This window comes from Caretta caretta, chromosome 7 (assembly GCF_965140235.1).
Source record: "Caretta caretta isolate rCarCar2 chromosome 7, rCarCar1.hap1, whole genome shotgun sequence".
In the NCBI taxonomy this organism is placed as follows: domain Eukaryota; kingdom Metazoa; phylum Chordata; order Testudines; family Cheloniidae; genus Caretta; species Caretta caretta.
This window is the reverse complement of record NC_134212.1, coordinates 23,954,666-23,962,460: the sequence shown is the minus strand read 5'-3', so window position 1 is coordinate 23,962,460 and position 7,795 is coordinate 23,954,666.

Genomic DNA, 7,795 nt, shown 5'->3' with positions numbered 1-7,795 from the left:
AGTAAGGAAGTGTTGTTTTACTCCTTCTCATAACACAAGAACTAGGGGTCACCAAATGAACACACAGTCAGCCTCTTTGCCAGAGGATGTTGTGAAGGCCAAGATTCAAAAAAGAGCTAGATAAGTTCATGGAGGATAGGTCCATCAATAGCTATTAGCCAGGATGGGCAGGGATGATGTCCCTAGCCTCTGTTTGTCAGAGGCTGGGAGTGGGCAGCAGGGGATGGATCACTTGGCGAATGCCCATTCTGTTCATTCCCTCTAGGGCACCTGGCATTGGCTACTGTCGGAAGACAGGAGATTGGGCTAGATGGACCTTAGGTCTGACCCAGTATGGCTGTTCTTAAATTCTTAACAGTGGCGACTGGCAGGGCAAGAGCTGGGAGTAAATCTAGTTCTGCTCTGGGGGAAAGAAGGTGCCCCTGGGGCAGCCCCTCTTCTTTCCCCCAATGGCCAATAGGGGACTAAACTCAGCCCTAGCCATGTTCCAGCTCCTATCCTGGCCCTCTTAAACTGTTCTGCTTCCCCTGCCACCCCGTCAGGCTTGGCTCACCACTGCAAGGGGCAGCTATGGGCCGTCCTGCCTTCCTCACCTAGAACTGCTCTGCAGCAGCTTCTCTTCACAGGGGAACAGTTTGAGCCTCAACTAACCTGCATGGAGTGTCAAGGTTCTGGGTTCCTTGGTTTTACTGTCACCACCCCCATTTCTGGGTTAGGCTGAGTAGGCATGACTCAGAGTTTGCCCACCAGAGGGCACTGCTGTTACAACACCTCAGGCCCACAGCGCAGGGCTCTGGGTTGCAGGGGGCTGAGTGCCCATGGGAGGTTGGGGTGAGAACAGATAGGGCAGCCCCACGCACCCTGGTTCAGTTCTACTCTTATGGTGCCATTGTTTTGGTTCAAACACTAACTCAGCTTGCCTAGGCCCCCAAGCCAGACTGCAGGGGGGTCATGCAGGAGGCTCAGGCCTACCCACAGCTCAATCCGGGCTCTCCAACCTGCCCAGAATCAACATTGGGCCTTTTTCAGTCGGAACAATGAGCCCAGGGAGGCTAGCTGCCTGGCCCGTTAATACTAGCACACAAAGACAGGTTCCTGCCCTCCAGAGCCTCCCTCCAGGTTGTTCCTTTCCATGTTGACTGCCTCACCTAGCACCAGCACCCAGACTGTCTTTGCAAAGACAGATCCGATAAAAGCATGTTGGTTCCTGTCAGCCTTTAGATTCCCTCACCAGTCACTTACTTTCCCTTAAGAAAGGAATGGGGGGGGGGGGGTGAGAGCGAGAGAGAATTGCCTTAAACATATTCTCTCTCCCCACACTGGCCTGCTTCTGTAGATAGAAAACATGTTCTGTGCACCTTACACATACCCCAGCTCCTGTCCCACTTTCTAGGTCTCTCCCTTCTGCAGGCATTGCTCATAAGTTGCACCCTGAGACCCTATTGTGTGCACATTTTTCTTTGTTCCAGACAACAGGCCAACAGTGGAAGTCATGCAAGTGTGGGCTGCAGACAGTTTGCCTGCCAGTACCACACCAAAGTTCTCAAGGCTGGTGCCACACTGTCTGCACACACATCCTGAAAGCCCCAGAAGGCAAAGAGTTTTCTATTCATTTACAATACTGAGTGATTGGATATGTGTTTCTGTGCAGTCATTTGTTCACTTATTACAGTCAGGGGAATAGAAACCTTGCTACATGTTTATAAAGCAACAGGACTGACAAATGCCCCTTTCCTCTCTAGGCCAACCCATCACTGGCCATTGCAAATCAGTTATGATCCATCATAGAAATCACAGAACTGTAGGACTGGAAGGGACCTTGATAGGTCATTTAGTCTAGTCCCCTGCACTGAGGCATGACTATATGTAGACCTTCCCTGATAGGTGTTTGTCTAGCCTGTTCTTAAAAACCTCCAGTGACAGAGATTTCACAACCTCCCCAGGTAATTTGTTCCACTGCTTAACTACCCCTTACAGTTAGGAAGTTTTTCCTAATGTCTAACCTAAATCTCCCTTGCTGAAAATTAAGGATGCTGCAATAATCCTCTCAGGTCTTATATTCTGAATTGTTCCTCTAGGCCCTCTTTCCTGTATGGGGGCTCAGTGCAGTTCCCCCTGGAGTCTTTCACTGTTCCTCTGTAGATCTCCCATGTGGAGAGCTAGACAGCACTGTGTAAAGGGAAAACCTCTGTCCCTCCAGAGTCAGCACCTGCTGTTGCAAAAGCTGGCTCTTTGCCCTCCACACTGCTCCCTGTTCTCCTGAGGTGACCAAGAGGGAATCCAAATCCAAGTTTAAAAGTGATAAATACTTAAAGGTATTTGAAGATTTAATCCTAGATCATACTGAAATTAGCTTTTAAACAGGTCCCTGTTAGGGAGGGAAGGAGTGACAGCAGCTTGGGTAAAAGAGCTATGTCCAGTTTGAATTTTTTGATTAATAGATTATAAGGCCAGAAGGGACCACTGTGATGATCTGTGACCTTTTCCCCCTATCAAATGCAAGGGAGCAATCAACTGCTGATGGATCTTCAAGGTGTCTGCCCCTGAAGCCCAGAGTACATTATATCCTTACAGGAGTTCTGGTGTGGTCTCCAGCTGTGTGCTGCAATTCTGTCTACTCCCAAGCTAAGTAGGTGAAGGGTGGGTCAGTCAGTACATGGATGGGAGCGTTCTAAAGAAAACCCTGTGGGTAAGGATGGTCTTGACTCAGCTGGCATTCAGTACCGACTTGGAAAGAAGAAAGGTGGGACAGAAAAAATTAAGGTTCGAGTCAATAAAGATGCTGTGGCATTACAGTAAGTGCCCCAGTGACCTAGTCCATTCAGCCTACCTAGAATTCCTTGGCAGCGGTAGTTGAGAGATTTTTCTGCACTTCTGGTCCTAAAATGTTGTAGAGAGCTGTTAAATAGCTGCGGTGTTCCTGCCTAGAGGTGGCTGTAGCAAACCCTACACATCCCTTATCTACTTTACAGACATATGGTGAGGCTTAATTTTTTTTTTTTTTAATAAAATACTTTGAGATCCTCAGAAGGGTCTGAGAAGGGCAGAGGGTTAGTACTTGCATAGAAAGTGTATTATTCACCCCTCTACCTTCTCTAAAATCCCTCCCCTTCTGCTGTCTTGGAAGCAGGTGATATTGCAACTGTGGACCAAGGGAAGGCTGCCTCAGGCCAGGAGCTTTCTGCTGAGGAGGGGAGACATTCTCTGACACACACTTTTCTCTGAAATGTGCCCTAACATATCCCAGCCTCCTGCAGGTGGAAGGGACAGAGAGAGCATTCAGAAGGAGAGCGGGCTGCTGCTTTGAAACTGGGCAAGAGCTTCTGGATTTAGAATGAGAGGAGGAAACTCTGTGTCCTTTTCTCTCTCTCCTCTGTAGGCCTCCTGAGGCTATGCTCTCCTCTGTCTTTTTGCCCTCTTTGTTCTCCCTCAGGGATTTCTCCTAACTGCACCAGGAACAGCAGGTGTGGTGCTAGGGCTTCCTAGTTCTGATGGGTTTCAGAGTGGTAGCCGTGTTAAGTCTGTATCAGCAAAAAGAACGAGGAGTCCTTGTGGCACCTTAGAGACTAAAAAAATTTGAGCCTAAGCTTTCGTGGGCTAAAACCCACTTCATCGGATGCATGCAGTGGAAAATACAGTAAGAAGAGATACACACACACACACACACACACACAGAGAACATGAAAAAAAATGGGTGTTGTCATACTCACTATAGCGAGAGTGATTAGTTAAGGTGAGCTGCTATCAGGCGGAGAAAAGAACCCAGTTTTAGTGATAATCCTGATTATCACGACAAAAGGGTTTTTTTCTCCTGCTAATAGCAGCTCACCTTAACTGATCACTTTCGTTACAGTGGGTATGGCAACACCCATTTTTTTTCATGTTCTCTGTATGTGTGCGTGTATATCTCTTCCTACTGTATTTTCCACTGCATGCATCCGATAAAGTGGGTTTTAGCCCACGAAAGCTTATGCTCATATAAATTTGTTAGTCTCTAAGGTGCCACAAGGACTCCTTGTTCTTTTGCTACTTCTGATAGCTCCTCCACCCTATCAATGCCTGAAGGGTTATAATTTACTTCAGCCAGCTGGCTTCTCACGGTGCTAATTAGACAACATATAGCTATTGCCCTCATCGATGGGCAGAGGGGGGCTGTAGGGCAGCATGGAGGAGGCCAGCCCTGCAGCACTACCTTCTATGCAGAGCCCACACCCAGCCCCATTGCACCTCACTTTGAAGTCCTTGTTCATCATCTCTGTAATTACAGTATATTCACATCTCATGGAGCCTAATCTCACAAATAACCCTGCCTTGTGTTGCCGTAGCCTGTGGGTATCCCAAACTGGGACTGTATCCAAAAACCCTGGACAAACAGACTGCACAGCAGCCAGCTCATGGATTGTCAGATCTTGTCTCTGGAGTTTGACCCTAACCTGCACAGAGGGGAGCTGCAGTCCCTGTGCTATCTGAGGCTTCCTTGGCTCAGTATAAACAGGGCATTGGCAAGGGACCTGAATCACTTTTGCATCGTTTCTCCAGTCTCTGTTGTTTATAACCCCTGGAGAGCCTGTCCCTAGCTTTCTCCACAGTTCTCTCTTTTCCTCTCGCAGGCAGGCTGGTTTATGAGCATCCTCTCTGGGGGTTTTCTGTGGCACTCACCATCAGGGCATGTTAACACTGATGGGCCAAGCCATCTGCTGTTCCAGCCCTAGGACTCCACACACATTAACAAACCTCAGTCCTGACCTACAGCCCCACACCAGCTATTCCAGTCCTGGGACCCAACACAACAGCCCCTGTTCTCAGATTCCTTGATTTTGATCCTTACCCAGTGCCAAGGAGTGCTCTTCAGGCTGCATGGCAAGCAGAGTGGAGTGCAAAGCACTGCCTCTCCCAGACAGGTAAAGGGAGGGGGAAACAGACTCACAGCTCAGTCCCCCCTCATAGCCAGAGTCCTGGAGTGCGGGAAGGGGAGGACGGGCTGCTAGCTTAGGCCACATTCCAGGCCCCTCTATCAGAAGGATCTGCAGTGCCACCTCCCCTCCCAGTCAGTTCAACCTCCAGGCAAGGGTGTGAAATACAGCAGCCTGCTCTGAGTTGGACCTCCTGCCATGCTGCCCATCTGCAACATAGAGAGAGAGAGAGAGAGTGTGGTGGTGGTGGTGGGGAAATGTATTTCTGGCCCCTAGGAGGGGGAATCAGGCCAGCTAACATGGAGCTTGGTGTCAAAAAGAAAGGTGCCCATGAGAAGCCCCTGCCCTTACCCACACTGTTTGCTGGGCTCTGTCTGAGAAATAGGAGAGCCCTTATGTTCCAGCCAGGACCTGAGAATGCAGAATCCCCCAGGGGAAGGAAAACAATATTTCAGACTCAAACAAGCGCCTGTTTCCATCATAATACAAGCTGGATACCCCATAAATAGAGTGTGATGGCCCCTTACTGTTTTGTCTGTGCAAAAAATGACATAATAATACCTGGATCTTTACAAAAATTCTTCACAGACCCTGGAAGGCAGGTAGTTCTCCTCCTCCTCTTGCAGAGAGGGGACAGACACAGGGTGGGGGAGCTGGGTTTGTAACCCAGGAGATGCCTGGCTCCCAGGCCAGTACAAAAACCTTGAGTTCACATTATCTCATAAGGACTGACTTCCTTCCTATACCTGCCCTCCCGCTCTACTCCCTGCTCCCATATAAGCTCTTGGCCTCAGTGAGTCAAGTTTAGATGCTATTATTAGGAGCCTCTATTGAAAAATTCCACACTGGACTGTTACAGATAGTAAAAGTACAGAATTCTGTAACCAACACTCCCAGGCAAGCAGGCTTTGAAGGAAAGCAGAGTGATAGGGCATATTCTGTGCCAAGGTTCAGGACACATTGGTTATCAGATTTTGAGTGGCACTGGGTAGCAGAGTGAAAGGGACTGGATTAGAGGGGCATCCAATGCCACTATGCGGGATCTGAACTCTCCCCTGTAATACAAGGGGGGCAGGTCCTGAGATGGAGAAAGCTGCCCCCCTCAGGCACAGGGTTTGTAATGCTGCCCCCTGGAGATGTTGCCCTGTCGCGTGGGCTTCTGGCAGATCCGCTTCATGCTGCCTCTGCACCGACTAGCCTGACTGGCTACCCCTAAAGAGACTCCATGGCTCCCTGACTTTGCGCTGGGCTTTTCCCCCCAGCTATCTTAGATCCTTCTCAGGAGGGAACTGTTTCTGTAGAGTGGAGCTCTCAGTGTCCAAGAGATCAAAGCCGCGCAGAAGGGACAGTGCATGCTGTGTCTTTCCCTCTCCAGCCCAAGGGGTTACTGTTCAGCACTTGAGGCTGCTGAGCAGCGTTCAGACTCTGCTCATTAATGGAGGCCTTGGCTGCAAACAGGCAGCTATAAATAGGAGCAGAACTGCAGGAAGCCAGGCATGGCGGTGGCTGCAGAGTATCAAGCTGATTGCAGGGTGGTGGCGGTAACTAACAGTCTCCTGGGGGGAGCCAACCCATTTCCATAGGCTGGTGATTAAAGCGACTACAGCAGGACCCTTTTTCCCTTCCTACCACCCAAATCACTCCCTAGTCAGGATGTAAGCAAATGCCAGTGCACTTTATAAACCAAGTCACATCACCCACCCAAAATGCAGCCACCTGCAGAGTGGAGCACAGCACATTAGTGGGGAGAGGGGAAATCTTTGGCTAGGCAGGTCACGGAAATCTCAACTCTTAAGAAAAGTGCTCTTGGGACATCTGATGCCCATATAGAGCAAAAAGGAAACTTTATAGCTCCATCTGGTGCTCCTGGCCCCAGCTCTGGGGAGGTATCAGACTGACTCACTGCTAATGCAAGTACTGCTATTGATATAAGATAGGTTTTAAGTTCAGGTATAAAATAGACCATAGACACATATTGATCCATATCCTCACAGAGTGGGTCTCATCCAGAGGAGTGACCCTTTGGCTTTATATCCAGGCTCAAGGTAGACAGAGCCATACACTAGGCCTGTGACTCTCAAAGTTCAGGGAGGCTATCACAAGCAAGAGGCAGGAGTCTTGAATGATCCTCAAGGCTCAATCCCCTGCCTGCTAAGCCCCAAAGAAAAGCAGTGGCTGGGCTCCTTAGACCTTTGACAATAGTCCATGGCTATAAAGACTTCACAATACATCAGAGACTCCTTACAAACCAGAGTCCAGTACAGCTTTTGGCTCCCACCAAATCTATTTGTAAGAATTGGCCAAAAATGAGGAGAGGAAAACAAACCTACCCAGAGTTCAGGATCCTCACCAGCTGGAAGACAGAGATGCAGCAAACAGCCTCCAGTTGCAAAATGGCTCCTTTAGGGTTGCAGCTGTCTGTCACTGCCAAATTTAAAGGTCCAGCCACAGAAAGGAATGCCAGGGTGGGGAGGGAATTGTATAAGAAGACAGCCCTGGCCTGGGAGAAGGGTAGTAAGGACGGGTAGGTGCCAAGGAAGCTGGGTTTGCAGAAGGACTGTGTACATCACTATCTCTCAGAGCTGGAAAAGCCCTGGCCTCAGTGTGGGAAAGTTCCCAGAACTGTATTCTCCAAGGCATCTCCTCCTTGAAATAATTTAAGCAACAGAGTTTCCACCATTTCCCTTAGCCACGGAGTCCAGCAGGTCTCAGCAGTAGGAACTTTTCCCTGATAGCTCTGACATTTCCCTTTGACCAGTTTGATCCCATTCTCCTAATTCCCAACTCAGCAATTCCTTTCCCCCTAGGAGTTCACATGCCCCACTGTAAGTGCCATTTAAAGCTGACTGGCCTTGTTTTCGTCTTTGCCTTCTTGAACAAGT